At 35.2% G+C, this 17,954-nt stretch overlaps 1 non-coding gene across 1 annotated transcript; it reads left to right on the top strand.

The window, feature by feature from the left end:
- Positions 1-288: 288 nt before the first annotated feature.
- Positions 289-452, top strand: LOC141419956 (U1 spliceosomal RNA). Its single transcript, XR_012444681.1, has one exon. It is a non-coding gene; the product is annotated as a U1 spliceosomal RNA (small nuclear RNA).
- The last annotated feature ends 17,502 nt before the right edge of the window (positions 453-17,954 follow it).

Below are 17,954 nucleotides of genomic sequence, written 5' to 3'. Positions count from 1 at the left end.
CCTTCTGGGAGAACATGCGATTTTTGGCCTTCTGACCTGGCTAACTTCGCTTAAGATGATGTTCTCCTTTTACGAAATAAGTAAGCATTCCATAATCTTATCACCTACTGCACCTATTGTATATTTTATCTTCCATATTATATTCTATAGGCAAATTTTATAAATTTGTCTTCCATGTAAAAGAAAATGCAATAAAATGTCAATTACTAAATGTACATTCAAAAATGAATATCTTTCCACAAATGTAAAAAGTGAAGTCAGCAAAGGCACTAAAAAGAAATACAGGTGATACTTACCTGGCAGGGGAGATACCATGATCATGAAGGTGGTTTTCCCCGGGCGAGATTTATCCATTGCACTCTGGATGTGCTGACCCCTGCTATTTCCCCAAATGTGGGAAACTCGACTGCATAATTTGTGGTAGTGGGGGACTGTGTTCGTGCTCACCCCTGAAAAAAAATTAAAAAAAAAGAAATACAAGTGAGTATTTACATAATTTTAGAATGGAAGTATTCTCTCTTAAGTATGACAACAAAGCTAAAAATAACAAAAGAAAATGATATTAGCATTGAGAACACAAAAATAGAATTTACTTATTTTAAGGTTAAATTAAAAAATAAAGCTATTTCAATAAAAACGAAAATGTAAAATTACAATTATGAATTACATTTATGTCAGTCCAATCATCCAATTTATTTCTTTTTGAATTTTGGGAAACAAAGAAAGTCTCAATCTACAAATATAAGTGGCTTTCTGTTTGTTTGTTTTACAATCTCTTTGCCAATGTGAGATATTTTTCTAGTCAATTGGTCCAGAAGCTAAAAAAGTACTGTAGACAATTACTGTTTTAAAGGTGACTCACCAATCATATTTAACAATAACTCAGGCTCCCTAATTGCAAACTGTTTAATATGAAGAAAGTCAATGAATGGGTCCTCAGCCAGTCTAAATCTCTTTCCAAACAACTTCAAAAGATGTTACACGTTCAATAGCATCATTTAATAGTATTTCCCGTTCCTCAGTTGATATCTTTATCAAAGAGCCAAATTTATTTTGATTTTGCATACTGAAGAAAATTTGACATCAGTTACAAATCTGACACTTCATTTGCAGTTTTAAACATGGTAATTCTTCAATCTTACATTGCTAAATTAAGATTTTCTGCTTATTAGAAGTTTCACAAAAACATATGAGTAGAAGCAATAATTTATGTTTGAGAGAGATTCATGTAATGAAGTTATTTGTCAAACAAGTAGTGCTTGTTTTAGACCTACTATGATATATTCATACTTCTGACTCTATATACTTCAGAGAGAAAAATAAATTCTAGAACCCACTGCCCATATAATTAGAAATATATGATAAATATCAAATTAAAATCAATAGCTCAACGAAAAAGGCGAATAATATGCCATCGTTTTACATAGCTTTGAAAAATATTCACAACTTGTTTGACAAGAGAAACACCTGAGGGAAAAGAGAGAAAGATCTGGAAGAGAAAGAGAGCTTCAGACCATGGTTCAGGTCTAATCACTATGAAGTAGAGAGAGGAGGAAGGAGCAGAAGACAAGAGAAGTCTTAGACTATAGCACAGTACTAGCAATGTTCTGACCAGACTGATAGACAGTCCTCGAGCTAAAGCCTGTTATCAGAAGAATCCTGCCTTAGTATCTTGGCTATGCTTTGTTATGGGCTAGAGAGAGGTCCATGGGAAGCATGGTCTTGGCATGAACTTACTGATAGATTTTGAAGTATAACATCTGGAGCTATGTGTCAATTCTTCTATTTGCAGCAAGAGACCTCAAAAGCATGTTTTCATGACTGACCAAGTGGTGGCATGTAAGAACAAATAATGGGACTAGATCACATAGGTCCATGATTTAGAACATTTTCATTTTCAATAAGATTAGACTATTGGAGTATTTCAAGAAGGGGAGTTATGTGTTTTGAATTTTGTACTAATCAGAATATCCTTGTTACTATGTTGAGAATTGATCAAGAGAATGGAGGAAAAATATCTGGGAGAAGAGTCAAAGGATGTTCATTAATTCTAGTGAGAGATACAATGGCTTAGTGTTTTAGTCCATTTTGTGCCGCTATAACAGAACACTAAACACTGGGCAATTTATAAAGAAAACAAATTTATTTGGCTCATTGTTCTGGAGGCTAGAAGTCTAAGATTGAGGACCTGACATCTAATAATGGCCTTCTTGCTGTATCAAAAGATGCCAAAATGGATCAAATGGGTGAAAGTGAGCAAAAGCAAAGGGGCTGAATTCACTTTTGTAATAAACCCACTCTTGAAATAATGAACTCTTTCTGACAATAATTACATAATTCCCTCATGACCTAGTCACCTCTCAATGTTATTGCATTGGAGATTAAGCTTCCAGTACATGAATATTTGGGGCTAGTTTAAACCACAACACTTTGACTACAACTTTGGCAAAAGAGAAGGTAAGAAGTAGGTGGATTCTAGACTTACAATTTAAAATAGAGCCAACAGATTTTGTTTAATGGATTACATGTGGAGTATGAGTAAGAAAAGTAAGGCATAGTGTGAATAGTTTTATACTAAACAAAGGTAAAACAGTTTCCATTAACAGAGATGGAGAAGACTGTGGGAGGAGCAGGTCTGAAGAGGAATTATTAAGCTTTCTGTTTTGACAATTTACATTGGAAATGTCCAAATAGAAATTACAACTTGGTCAGAAGAGAGATATAAACTGTCAGTAGAAATTTGGAAGTTGTGATTTTATAGATGGTACTTAATGTTATGAGAATATATGGAATTGCCAAGCAAATTTAGATAAACACGAGAAAAAAAACCAAGAATTGATCCTGAGGCACACAGCATTAAGAAGCCAGGAAGATGAAGAGGGATTAGCAAGTATGCTGAGAAGGAGCAAGCAGTGAAACTAAAAGAAATGTAGTACTTCAGAAGCCAAGATAAGAAAAGGTTTCAAGTATACCCAACCATGTCACATACTGCTGTGAAACAAATAATAGGCCTCCAAATTTGACCATGAATTTCACAACACTGGTGATCTTGACAAGGGAAACTTCAATGGGAATAAAATATCCAGTGAATTGATCTTAAAAAGAAAATTTGAAGAAAGGGATTGCAGAGAACAGCAAACACTTTTTGTAGGGTGTTTTGTTTTTTGGATTTTTCTCAAAGAGAACCAATAAAATGTGTTGATAGTTGAAGTACAATGTGTACTGAAAAGGACATTTTTACATTTGTTACAAGTTGGCTTTTTTTGAATAATGCTTTATACCAGAGGTCAGAAAAGTTTTCCTGTAAAGAACCAGAAATTAAATATTTTCAGCTGTCACAACTACACAGCTCTGTTGTTGCAGTGGAAAAGTCATCACAAACAATACAGAAATTAATGAGTATGGCTGCATGCCAATAAAATTATTTACCAAAATAAGTAATGAGATGAATGAGATGTATTTGGCCCATCAGTTGTGATTGCTGATCCCTGCTTTATCCAATCTAGCTCTAGTAACTATTTACAATAGCCAATCTGCAAATACATATCAAGTGCCTGCAACAGGGCAAGCACTTCTCTGATTGTTATGACTGTAGTGATGAATGAGAAAGACAGACTCTGCTTCCAAGTGCCGCCTTCCTAGATCTAGGTGCATGATACAGAACTTTAAGGTAAGGTGCCACCCCTTGCTCCCCAAGCCTCCTACTTACAGTAGTAAGTACTTCACCCAACCTCCAGACCACATCCCAATTTAGTCATATGGGTCCATGCTAAGACCTCTTTTACCTTTGCCAGGAGTAAATGAAGAGGTCCTTTTCCTGCTCAGATTTTCTTTTCCTAAAAGAAGCCATTCTGTATTTTCATAAGGCAGAAACTTTTATGTGATAATCTTGCAGTGTTCATTGTGTGTCTAAGAAAATTATGAAAATGTTGCATTTCTTGACCTTTTCTATCCGTAGAGAATCTCTTTTCACATTAAATGGGTACAGGAATCTGTCACTATATAAATGTGACAGCCTAATCCTTTGCCTCTTCTGGTTGATCTGTCAGAGCATTTCATTTATCTCCTGTGGCAGCAGGTGTAGATGTGTGTATGAAATCCAGGTTCTTTCTGTGCTAACATGGTCTCTGAGAGATCACTCCATGCAGGCAGGGGTGAGGTTCTCTCCAACACCCATTTAAACTACATTGCATGTTTCAGTACTAGTTATATCTGACATTTTCACTGGGGATAGTATCAATTCTCTACTCCTACCTTCCAAAATTCCCATAAGTTATTAGTTATATTTGCTGGCATCAAATGAAGCTGTGGATATGAAAGCAGCTAAGTTGTATAAAAGGTCAAGGTCAAAGTTCATAATATAGGTATAGATTGCAAGCATTGAGAAAATGATTCTAATCTTCTAAATAAGGAGGAGGAGTGGAGGAGGAGGAGCAAGAAGAGTAATAGAGGATGAGAAGAAGAAGAAGAGGTGACCACTTTGGCAGCTGCCATACAATAGAGAGAAATTTGAAGTTGAATCTATATTCTTATTACAATATGACCATGGGCAATCTCCCTAACATGTGATTCTCCTTTTTTTCAGCTGTCAAAATAGGTATAGTGCCACTTTCATTTAATAAGGTAATTTTTGAAAATTTCCGTGTCTGTGTAAGACATTCAGTGGATGACTTCTGTACCTGAAAAGCAATCAAGGAGCATTTGGTGTGTTGGCTGGTTCATGTTACAGCTGCCTGATGAATCAAGAAGTCAGTACTATATCTGTTGCTTCCAGAACTGTGCCAACCTTGCTCCAATTCTCACCAGACAAAGGGATGTCTCATTCCCTGCCTCTCTCCCTCTTACCTCATTAATATCTCATGTGAGTTCATGTAACTAGCAAAATCTAAATCACATCCAGAATCTCAGCTGCAAGAGAGGTTTGAGCTCTGTAGTACAAGGAAAGGTACTCATAGAGGCTAGAATTACTGGTAAATTGACCAAGTCATGGTTCTCTGCACACTGTATATGTGGTAAGCTGAAACTTGGCCCCCATGATGTTCACCCACTGGTGTCATTCCTGTGGAAATGCTATATTACAAGGCAAAAAAGACTTTGCAGATGAACTCAACATAGGGGGATTTTTCTGGATTATCTGAGTGGGCCCTATATAATATTACGATATCTTAAAAGCACAGCAGAAAGTAGAAAGCTACAGCTACAAAGAGTGTAGAGCGATTTAAAGCCTAAGAAGGACTCTACCCCCCATTGCTGTTTGGAAGATGTGGAGAGTCACATGGAAACTGCTAGAAGGGACTGAGTTCTGCCAACAACCCAAATGAACTCAGAGAGAGCCTCAAGATGGTCAAAAAAACTCAGGTCAATTACAACTTTGATTTTGCCCTTGTGATACTCTGAGCAGAATACTTGTTGAGACTATTAAACTTCTGAACTATAGAAAAGTAATAATAAAATTTAGATGTTTTAAGCTACTAAATGTGTTTCAATTGATTGTGGAGCAATAGAAAACTGATATATTCTCCATGCCTGAGTTCAGCTCCTTAGTAGCATCTTCAACATCTCTTTTTTCCTCATCCTATGCAATAATTCACCATCAATGCCTTTTAATGCTCCTTGGGGTATGGGCTTCACATCTAGCCTTTCCTATCCCCATTATCACTGCCACAGCTTAAACTTCTTTTTATTAGGCTATTGCTTTTTATCTGCTTAGCCACAACCTTTCCCTCCTAATTCTTGTCAAACTGCTTCACATCTTTCAGTAATCCTAACAAAGTATTGCCCTGTACACCTGAATTATTTCTTCATATTTTTACCAAAGAAAACATTTCTCTTAGAATTGAAAAATAAGATGTATCACTATTGTATCAGGAAAACAAAAGAAATACTTATTGATTTATTTACTCAGCAAATATTTATCAAGTGTCTACTATATACTAGACCCTAGAAACATAATGGGAGTAGTGCTAAGGTGCTTGCTCATTCACTGCTGGTTCCACTGTCACGTCCATGCCCCATCTTTCTCTTTGTTTCTTTTGTTTGGGTTATATACCTCATAGACATGGATCTCAATGACTATGCATCTTGGCATTTACCTGAAACCTCAGTAATAACTTTTTTCCAATATACATTAACTCTCTTATGACTGAGTCTCTAATATTCAACATATCTCTCCAGTAAGTGGCTGCAAATTGAACTTCTATCAGTTGCCTCCAATATCCATTCTTTAGATAGATAATACATAGTTGGCTTCTATTTTGACCCTGCCAAGCAAATATAGTTGCTCATTTGTGTTTTCCCTCCTAGAATGATCTTCTGGGTTTATGATCTATTTTCTAGATGTCTATAGATAAAGGCAGGTAATATAAATATGTCATGAGACAAGCATATTATGAAATGATAGGCAGTTGAAGGAAATTAAATTCAATAATTCTCATTTGACCATTCATTAAATTTGAGTATCATGTCCCCCACACAGAACAAATGATTAGTGATCCATAGGTCCTTCAAGGAAGATTGCCTTTGGATAGTATTAATATTTCTAATAGTGTAGTACTTTTCTATTTGATATTTATAGAAGCAAGTAATATTGGTACTAAGTTATATGCCCCATTAGCAGATTCTCAAAAGTAGCATGATTCTTCTCTCTTGTGTCATTATGAAAAGGAGTAATTCATAACTCCTAATGCTCCACGAATATATTTTGCAGTACTAAGAAAATGCTCTACCACTGCTATATTGATCCTTTTATCTTTTATTTTTTTGGCAGTACTGGGGTTTGAACTCAGGGCTTCACACTTGCTAGACAGTCACTCTACCACTTGAGCCACTCTGCCAGTCCCATAAATATTTAATAAATTAAAAATGATGAAATGAATGAACAAAGAAGAACAAATGTAGCTAATGGTCCACAAAGCCTTTTGAGGTCCAAAAATAGACTCTGGTTTCTTAGTGACCTCTAAGCAATATATAACACTATAATTTTTTATTATAAAATTGTACTGTTTATCCTTAAATGAGACTTAAAAGTTAAGCTCACAATACTCCCAAAGCACAAGATGTACAAACACGTGACTAAGTACTTCCCAACTACTGCTTTCCCTGTTTATTTATTGGGTGTTTTGGGGTGTTAGCAATAGCTTGGGTGCCATTCAATATGAAGTTGTGAAATATTAGGCCCAGAGGCCAGGAAAATTTGTTCATGAAATAAATATTAATAAGAAAAAATATTCTGTTCCAGGCCTGACTCTGTCCTGCAGAAGTTCACACCCTAGTGGAGATAAAGCTACATTACAAGAAGTACCATAATACAGACATAAAAAAGAGAATGGGGAAATAGAAAAGAGGAGATTACACAAATATTCAGGGTCTTAAACCCTCAGAACAGAGAAAATGGCACCAAAGACATTGCATTCCCAAAAGACATCTTAATAAAAATTATGGATTTTCAAGTATCTTTGCAGATAAGTATTTTAATATAAAGTTGCTATGATGATTAAATAAATAATAATCACAGATTTAAGAGCTAGTACCTAAAATAGCAACTGTCACCAATCCCCACCTTTGCCCATGCTCCAAAACCTCCTCACCTGACTCTACTTTTTTCTCCTTTACATTGCACTTCTACCAAACTCTAAACACCTTATTATTCATTATGTTTATTATAGCTTGTCCTCACATGCCCAATTAGAATGGAAACCCCATGAGGGCAAGGATCCTTGCTTGTTCTGGTTATTAATATATTCCAAGAACTTACAATAGGGTCTGATGCAGAGCAGCTAGTAAGTAAATATTTGTTGAATGAATAAATCCCAATTAACAGACCCCTCTTTTTACAATTAAGAAAACTAAGATCCTAAGAAGTTCAGTAGCTTTCTGCAAGTCAAACAGCTTGGCAGTAGCATCAGCACTATGACTAGAATATAAGTGTAGTATAATTTGATATCTAATTCTAAATAAAAGAATAAAAATCATTTCATACCCTCTTTCCCCCGTTCTCCTGTGCACTCCATCTTAGACAGGTAATAGAACACAAAGACTTCTTTCTTCCTAAAAATCCCTATATATTATAAAGTCTTACTTCATGCTAATCTGCATCAAACAAGAAACAGTCATTCATATAGTTCAAAATAGAAAGTTTCCTAAGTGCACTTGTTATGGTGTGAATGTGTCCTCCAAAGTTCGTGTGTTGGAAACTTAACCCAAATGCAACAGGGTTGAGAGGTGAGACCTCTAAGAAAGGATTAGGTCCTCTAGAATGCATAAGTTATTATTATGGAAATGGATTCATTATATCCAGAGCAGGTTTGTCATTAAAGAAGTTTAGCCCCCTTTTGATCTCTTTCTTGTCCATGTGATGCCTTCCATTATATTAAGTCCAGCAAGAAGGACCTCATCTGATGGAGGCCCTCAAACCTTGTTCTTCCAAAACTATAGGCAAAACCAATTTCCATTGTATATAGATTACCAAATCTCTGACATTTTGTTATAGCAGCACAAAACAAAGTAAGACAGTGATACGTACCATTTTCAGAAAAATACATGTTTTCTCTTGGAAGCAGCCAAAGTCTCATATCCTTATACAATCTGCCTTATTCAGTTATAGTCAGTCACTGTCTTATGGGTCAGGTAGCAAATCAACTTGTTGGCCTGGCAACTTTCTAAATATGTGTTCTTGCATTGGAACAGTGCACTCTAATCCCCTAAAGAATCTGTGTCTTTATTTCAGGTGAAAAAAATAAGAGCTTGACATTTTTTGTTACTTATTTGTAGAAAAATACCCTATAAACCACATACCTGGGAACATTCCCTAATCCAAATGTCAACAGGGCTAATATCACAAATTTTCTTCATTAAACCATTTCCTGACTCTTCTTTGTATAATAGTTCCGAGTCTTCTGTTGGGAGTTAGTTTTCCAATTGTCACAATTCCAAGTACAGGAAAATAAATTCACACCTGGGGTTTACTGTTTTACCTGAGTTGCTTTTACTTCTGTTAAAGAGAAATAAAGCCACCTATTTCCTACACACATTAGGGTAAAGAGGAAGTAATATTTTTAGAACAGAAGCAATAGCAATAATTCAACTCAAATTTCTCCTTTGCCTTTGACTATAATCTCTTGCCACAAAAAGGAATTTCATCTTCCCAAACACTGCTAGTGTGGTGATAGAGTGTTTGTTTATAGAATTGTGGAAAGAGAAAAGAAAAACAAGGGAAGTACTAGAAAACCAGAAATTGGGATATAGGCGAAATACCTTTTGATGATCGCAACTCAAAGGTTCAGAATACATGTGACATCAGCATGTGCTTTTAGTGATACTATATGACAGAAAACACCCACACTTGAAGCCACATTAGTTGCATTCTTTCTAGTAGCAAAATCAGAATAAACCATATTCCAGAATGTAGACATAGTCTTATGGAAAATTTTTTAATTATGTCAGGACCCTTTTGAGAGTAGGAAAAGAAAGGAATTTTCCTCAATGCTGGTGTGTCTGGGCTGCTAGTCGAGGTCTGACCACAGGGATACTAAATGAGGCAACAGCATTGTTCAGCATTGTTTCTTAGAGCTTTCATCTAAAAAGGCCTGCATTGCTTCCCTAGTAGTAGGGTAGGGTAATTGGAGCTTTCCCTTTTTCTCAGGATTCCCACACTTTGTTCATAAACCTAACTGATAATTATATATCTGTGTATGGTGCCACAATCTTTCATACATGCCATTATTCCACTTAATATGTAAAAATTGTCAGCACTATTCACAATGGCCAAGCTATGGAATCAGCCTAGGTATCCTTCAACAAACAAGTTGATAAAGAAGAATATGTGTTATATATACACAATGGGGTATTATTCAGCCATAAAGAAGATTGAAATTATGTCATTTACAGGAAAATGGATAGAACTGGAAATCATAATGCGAAGCAAAATAAACCAGGGTCAGGAAAACAAATATCATATATTTTCTCATATGCAGAATCTAGATGTAAACTATATGTATAAATGCATATATATGTTTATGTACATACATATATAACACATGAGTATAATTATGGGACTGTTTGAAAGATAAGGGAGAAAGGGAAGAGAATGATGGGGTTGAATAATATCTAAGTACACTGTGTTCATATATGAAGATAACATAATGAAACCCACTAAAAACTGCTAAAAACAGGCAGGAGGAGGCACAAGGAAAGGACAATAGAGGTAGTTAATCTTATCAAAGTACAATATATACATTGTGAAATAACACAGTGAAACCCCTTTGTACAATTAAAATACACTGATACATTTTTTTAAATCTTCAAATATTTAAATTCTGACCCTTTTTATCACCTCCACTACTATTACCTGGTTCAGTCAGCATCATCTCTTCCCTGGATTATTGTAATAGTACCCTTACGGTTTTTCCCATTTCTGCCCTTTCCACCCTAGTATCCATTCTCCAAACATTAGTCTCAGTGGTCTCTTTTAAAACTTAAATGATGTCACTCCTCTGCTCAAAGCCCTTCAATATCTTCCTATCTTACTATGACCTACAAAACCCTATACGATCAGGGTCCCCATTGCTCCTTGAGCTCCTCTTCTATTCCTCTACTACTCATGTTCTTAAATCAACAAACACTGGCTTCCTTGTTGTTTCTTGATCATGCAAGGATATGCCTGCTTTTAAGGTTTTGTCTAGCTGTCTGTGGTAATAGTTATGAATGCTTTCCTTATATCAGATGTCTACCCCTCCTTAATTTCACTGATCTACTAGTAAGAATCATATCTTAATAGCATGTTATACTTATGGATAAGATTTATTATAGCAAAATACACAGAGAAAAAAGCAGTAGTAAAACAGTATGTATTGATAAAGTCCTAAGACATCTAGCACGAGCTTCTAATATCCTTCCTAATCTAATTCCACACAGGATAAACTTTTGATCTGACAGTAAACTACAGAGACAAATGTAAGATGACTCTACCAAGGGAAATCCATTTAAGCCTCATAATCTGAGACTTTTATGGGGGTTGGTCATATAAAGACATATTGCTAGCACAGCAACTGAAATTCCGGACCCCAATAATGAAACCAAGTGCACGTAATCAATCTTGAAACTTATGCAAAACAATCATCACTTATGATGTGGTTCATTTCTCTAGGTGCAAACAGAAAAATAACCACTCCATCAGTGGTATAAAGAACATTCCTAGGAATTGGTCAAAATGAAATTAAGGGTACTTAAAGGCTTTCAAGCAGTGAATAAGAACTGCTATATTAACTCTTTATTTATGCTCCCCAATCTTGCCATAGTTCCCTGTAATGGAATATATTTTCTGGCCCCAGGTAAGCATCCTTACAACTGAATCTAAAGATGGGAAATATCTGAAAAAATTGAGGGAGATGCAATTGGCCAGAAACATAAGCAAAATCTAAGTATTTATGTTTGTTTTAGCAGTGCCTGAACAATACATCATTGTTTACATTGAAAATGCTCTTTCCTTAGATATCTCATGGTTTATTCTCTCACCTCCTTTAATTCTTTACTCAAATTTCAATCATAATTGGCCTACACTGATCATCCTGCTTAATATAACTAGTCTCAATAACTGTTCCTGAAAATTTCTGATTCTTTTTATTCTGTTCTACTTTTTTCTCAGCAAGTATCATCCCCCAACACATAATTTGCTCATCCCTTATATCTTCTCTTCTCATTGCTGTTCCCCTGCCTCCTCACCATGGTTAAAATTAAGGCTAGAATATTTCTAGACTTTCTTCACAAACTTGTTTAAAGAATCTAGTAAAGTGACTAGAATATAGTGAGTGTTGAAAAAAAATATAATATCCATTGAAAGACATAGATAGGGCATGTCAGGGGTTATTCCCAAATTTTCAGATAAAGAAATTTAGGATTGGAAGGGGAGAACAATTTCATTTCCAATAGCCCCCCCAAAAAAATCAAATACCTAGGAATAAACTTAACAGAACATGTGAATGACCTCTACAAGGAAAACTACAAAAGACTGAAGAAAGAAATCGAAAAAGACTACAGAAGATGGAAAGATCTCCCATGCTCATGGATTGGTAGAATCAATATAGGAAAATGGTTATACTTCCAAAATCCCAATGACATTCATGATGAGTTCATGATAGAGATTGAAAAATCAACCTTAAAGTTCATTTGGAAGCACAAAAGACTGCAAATAACTAAGGCAACACTAAACAAAAAAAGCAATGCTGGAGGTATCACAATATTCAACTTCAAACTATACTACAGAGCCACAGCAACAAAAACAGATGGTACTGATGCAAAAACAGATATGAAGACCAGTGGAACAGAATAAAGGACCCAAATATGAATCCACGCAGCTATACTCATCTAATTTTTAACAAAGGAGCCAAAAACATAGGATGGAGAAAAGACAGCCTCTTCAACAAATATTGCTGGGAAAAGTGGTTGTCAGCCTACAAAATACTGAAACTAGATCCATGCTTGTAGCCCTGTGCAAGTATCAACTCACGGTGAATTAAGGACCTTAATATAAGACTTGAAACTTTGAAGCTAGTGCAGGAAAGAGCAGGGAATACACAGGAAGCAATAGGCACAGGCAATGACTTCCTCAATAGAACTCAATGGGCTCAGCAACTAAGAGAAAAGGTAGAAAAATGGGACTACATGAAATTAAAACGCTTCTCCACAACAAAAGAAATGGTCTCTAAACTGAAGAGATCACCCACAGAGTAGGAGAAAATCTTTGCCAGCAATACATCAGACAAGGGACTAATAACCATGATATAAAAGGAGCTCAAAAAACTAAAGTTCAAAAAAAATCAATGACCAATGAAGAAATGGGCAAATGAACAGAGCTTTTTCAAAGGAAGAATTCCAAATGGCCAAAAAACACTTGAAAAAATGTTTATCATCCCTGGTCATAAAGGAAATGCAAATCAAAACCATATTAAGATTCCACCTTAATTCTTAATTCCTCCATCAAGAATACAAACAACAACAAATGTTGGCAAGGAAACAGAAAATAGAACCCTCATACACTGCTGATGGGAATGTACGCTAGTACAACCATTGTGGAACACAGTATGGAGGCTCCTTAAAAAACTAAAACTAGACCTGCCATTTGATCGAGTAATACCACTCCTGGGGGTATAACCTGAAGGAATATGAGTCAGCTTACAACATAAACACCTCTACAACCATGTTTATTACAGCACTATTCACAATAGCTAAACTATGGAAACAGCAAAGATGCCCTACTACTGATGAATGGATTAAGAAAATGTGGTATTTATATAAAATGGAATTTTACTCAGCCACAAAGAAGAATGAAATTTTGTCATTTGCAGGTAAATGGATGGAACTGCAGAACATCATATTAAGTGAAGTCAGGCTCAGAAGGCCAAAATCTGGATGTTCTCTCTCATATGTGGAATATAAACCTAAAACAAATGTAGCAATATTATGGGTTACTTGTCACACTAAGAGGAGGTCACACATGGGAGAGATAGGGCAAGGGAAGGAAACTAAGAACTTGAATGTAGTTGATGTGTTCTCTGTATAGGAATAAATACAGAAATCTTAAAGTTGATGAAATCACCATAAGAAAGTAAATGGATGGAATTGGAGAACATCATTCTGAGTGAGGTTAGCCTGGCCCAAAAGACCAAAAATCGTATGTTCTCCCTCATACGCGGACATTAGATCAAGGGCAAACACAACAAGGGAATTGGACTTTGATCACATGATAAAGCGAGAACACACAAAGAAGGTATGAGTATAGGTAAGACACCCAAAAAACTAGATAGCATTTGTTGCCCTCAACGCAGAGAAATGAAAGCAGATACTTTAAAGCAACTGAGGCCAATAGGAGAAGGAGACCAGGAACTAGAGAAAAGGTTAGTTTGAGAAGAATTAATTTAGAAGGTAACACACATGTACAGGAAATCAATGCATGTCAACTCCCTGTATAGCTATTCTTATCTCAACTAGCAAAACCCCTTGGTCCTTCCTATTACAGCTTATACTTCCTCTTCAACAAAATTAGAGATAAGGGCAGAATAGTTTCTGCCTGGTAGCGAAGGGTATGGGGGGTAAGGGGGGGCGGTAAGGAAGGGGGCAGGGGTAAGGGGGGAGAAATGACCCAAACAATGTATGCACATGTGAATAAAATTAAATTTTTTTTAAAAAGGGACTAAGGTAGAAAGAAGAAAATTAGAGAAGATGAACCAATTGGGGTTGTAATACATATATGCATGGAAATATCACAAGGAAACTCCCTGTGCAGCTACTTTTATCTCAAACTAGAAAAAAGTCATGTTTTTCTTTTTATCTTTTTTCTTCTACAAAATTGGAGAGCAAGAAGGCAGAACAGGTCCTGCCCAGGGGAGTGGGGAGGAGCTGGTTGGCACCAGTGAGAGGAGGGAGGTGGTAAGGAAAGGGAGTAGGAGGGTGAATACAGTGCAAAAAATGTGTACACATGAATGTAAATGCAAAAACTATACTATACTGTTCCAGGAATCAGGGGAGGTAGGATAAAGGAGAGTGGTAGAGGGGATGAATTCAAGTATGATACATTTGATATATTGTAAGAACCTTTGTAAATGCGACAACGTACCCCCACCCAGCACAATAAGGGGAAATAAAAGAAAGAAATTTAGGAAACAGGCTGGCTCAAACAAGTTATTAAGTGCATACAGTTGAATCTAAAACCAGTTAGTAAGACAGCTGAATAATCTGTGATTGTGCAAGGGACAAATCCAAAATAATATACAAATTAAATTGAACATAATTTTAAAACCTAAGCAACTTATGTGATCCTGTAAACATGAAAGATTGCAAGTGTTCACCAAGTTCAAAGATCTTTAAAATTAAATGGAATAGACTTTTCACATCTTAAAATCCTTCCACTTCAAAAGGAAAACACACATAATAATATTTAATAACTATACAGTGCATACATGACCCAGGGACAAATTCAAAGGGCTTTACACATATTAACACATTTAATTCTCATTACAAACCTATGAGTGTTTTCTAGTATTATCTACATTTTACATATCAGGTGACTTAAGTGTAGGGAGGTTCAGTTCCTTGTTCAAGATCACACAGCTAATGAATGGCAATCTGGCTCCAGAATACATGCATGGCTACTTAAATGCATAAAATCGTAAGTAACCAAATTGGTGGGCATTGGTGAAGCTCTTGGAGAAACAAAAATGTTAGGCAGTGTGAGTTAGAAGGACCATTCCCTTTTAATTAGTTAGCTGAAATACAATGACCACACCAAAGTGTCTCAGAATGACTCTGGAAAATCCAAAGACCTGTTATTCCAGGTCACACACCTGGCTAACATCTCCTGTAATAAGTAAGTAACCATAGGAATTTGGAACAGTAACTATTTTCTTTAGTGAGTACAGATCATTTAATATGGGAATATTTATAATTAAGAAAATAAAAGTCTAAGAAAATCAAGTATTATTATATTTTATATATTTGATACCTATGTAGTTGTCTGTATTAGAATCTGGCCTTTTAGAGGCTCAATTTAAAATACAGAACTAAACAATTTATTACACTTATGGTTTAAGTGGAAATTTACTGTATTCTTTAGCACTTAGCATATTTAAAAGAACTTTTAGTTCACTCTGCATAAATTCAATTCACTATAGGAATTATTTAATACTCTGGAGGCTTTGTTCTTATCATTCAATCAAGAGACCTAAGAAAAGAAAAATTAATACTATATTAAATATACAAATGCAGGTTAAAAATTTAAGGTGTTTAATTTTGTAAATAAAACCATACATTATTTCAAAGTTCTTTGATTTATTGTTTAATTTGATTAGATTTTTAAACAATAATAAGATTTGTGCACAGAATTCAAAAGTGAGGGGGAAACTAGGTTTGGGGATTTACAACTTTAATAAATTAAATATAAATATTTGAAACCCAAAGAAACCTTCTAAAGAAACTGTCTGCTGAAGATCAAGATGTCACTTTCTGAACACCTGGACTTCGGAGGAATTTTGAGAAACTTCCTTCCATGATATCTAGGAATCCTCCAGCATAAGGAGGGTATATTTATGTCTTTCTCTGCTTCTTTCTCTCTTTGCTTACTCTTCCAATAAATTTTCTTCATTATTTGCTAAATGAAAGATTTGCAAATGCTCTAATAGAGTCCATTTTTAGCACCTTTTTTCCTTTGGGGATAAAGTTATTCAAATAATGTTCCCTGGCTCTGGTAATTCATAGCCTCAACAATCAACACTTGGACATCAGTATTCCTTTGCTTGAATCCTTGAATTGATTTTAATGTTTCAACACTGGAAGGGTGGTTTGTGGTTGAAAAAGCTACTTGCATTAAAACTCTTGTGGTCAATTTGTTAAAATAATTTTCTCTTAGATTGCCATTGAATTGAAGGAAAACTTTCCTTAAATCCTTTATACTTGAACCATAAATCTGAAAAATAATCTTCTGGAAGGTATGAAGAGTGCTCCTGAAGAATATGCCATTCTTCAACCGTGAATCTTATAAATCAGACTACCACCCATTACCAAAAGAACAATGAAATTAAAGCCTTATTTAAATTTAGAAAGTTGAAGCTATGTTGCACACATTGTGAGACAAATGTAATTGTTAATCTGTATTTAAGAGTACATTATTTGATAGTTAATATTAATATAATTTTTAATTCAATTTGAACCCAAACATACATATTTGGGACCAGATGAAATTCAGAAACTGAAGAAAATTAAAAGGTGTGGTGTGGGAAATCCTGAACCTTTAATGACTTTTGTGTAATTTTCTTACCTCTGAGCTTCAGAATCTTCATCCAGCTAAAGGGTATAGAGATCTCTGACATGCAAACATCCCAAAGATGTTATGAAGATCAAACATGCAGCACTTAATTAATTAAATCAATTACAGCTTACCCTTCATAAAATGCTGTGCACCCTTGAGGTAGTTGTTCATATTAAACCAAAACAGAGTAACACCAAATGAATTGTATGTTATACACATCATTAATGTTTCAAAAACTAATGTTTGAATATTTCAGGAGCTTACTGGTCCTTACATCATCTCCTGCAGTGATTATGATTATAAAGAACATTGATCCCATTATGATGGATGAAATCTCCCATTGACTAGTCTGGTATTTGATCACAGAATGGCATGCTAAAAAATGATAGATACAGGCTGGATTCCACTATCAAATTTTTTAGATGGTGGAAAATGACTCTTTTCAGTCTTCAATTATTTCTATTTTTATATCCTCAGTATTTCTTTTTTAAAGGTATCTTTCCTAATTATTCTGTATGTAAGATAGAGACATCAATAGCATTCAGATATAATATAGCCCATAATTTTTCAGGACTCAAAAAGATTTGCTATCACACAAAAACTAATCACAGGGAGTTTACAAAAAGGTCTCAGTCTTCATTAAAGTTACAAATATTATTTCCCCAGCTACTTTCTATTTGCATTCTTTTATTATTGTTGACAAATTCAAAAGCTTAAGTCTCAATTATGGAGACTGCTTATTGTCTTCAACTCTATCCCTATTAACTGTTCCTATTATAAAGAATTAGCAAAACTGTCAGATTCTATCTCTAATTCATGAGGAATAGTTCTCTTGATGAATTAAAACTTAAACATTTGATTATTGGCCCCTTGGAAATACATTCCCTTAAAATGGTTTCCAAGTCATAAACTAACTATCGTCTTGTATTCTGAATTACAACTAATCTAAGGCTTTCATTTCACATTTGACTTCTGTCGCTATGATTGAATTCAAGGTCATTTATGACTTTTTGCATACACTGTAGGACATTATACTGAAACAAACAAACAGGATACATGCTAGGTTCCAGTGGCTTACACCTGTAATCCTAGCTACTTGGGAAACTGAAATCAGGAGGATCACAGTTTGATGCCAGCCTGGGGAAATAGCTTGGAAGAC

The sequence above is a fragment of the Castor canadensis genome, chromosome X, assembly GCF_047511655.1.
Source record: "Castor canadensis chromosome X, mCasCan1.hap1v2, whole genome shotgun sequence".
Lineage (NCBI taxonomy): Eukaryota > Metazoa > Chordata > Mammalia > Rodentia > Castoridae > Castor > Castor canadensis.
Note: the sequence above shows the minus strand (reverse complement) of the source record. Positions and strands in the feature narration are given on the sequence as shown.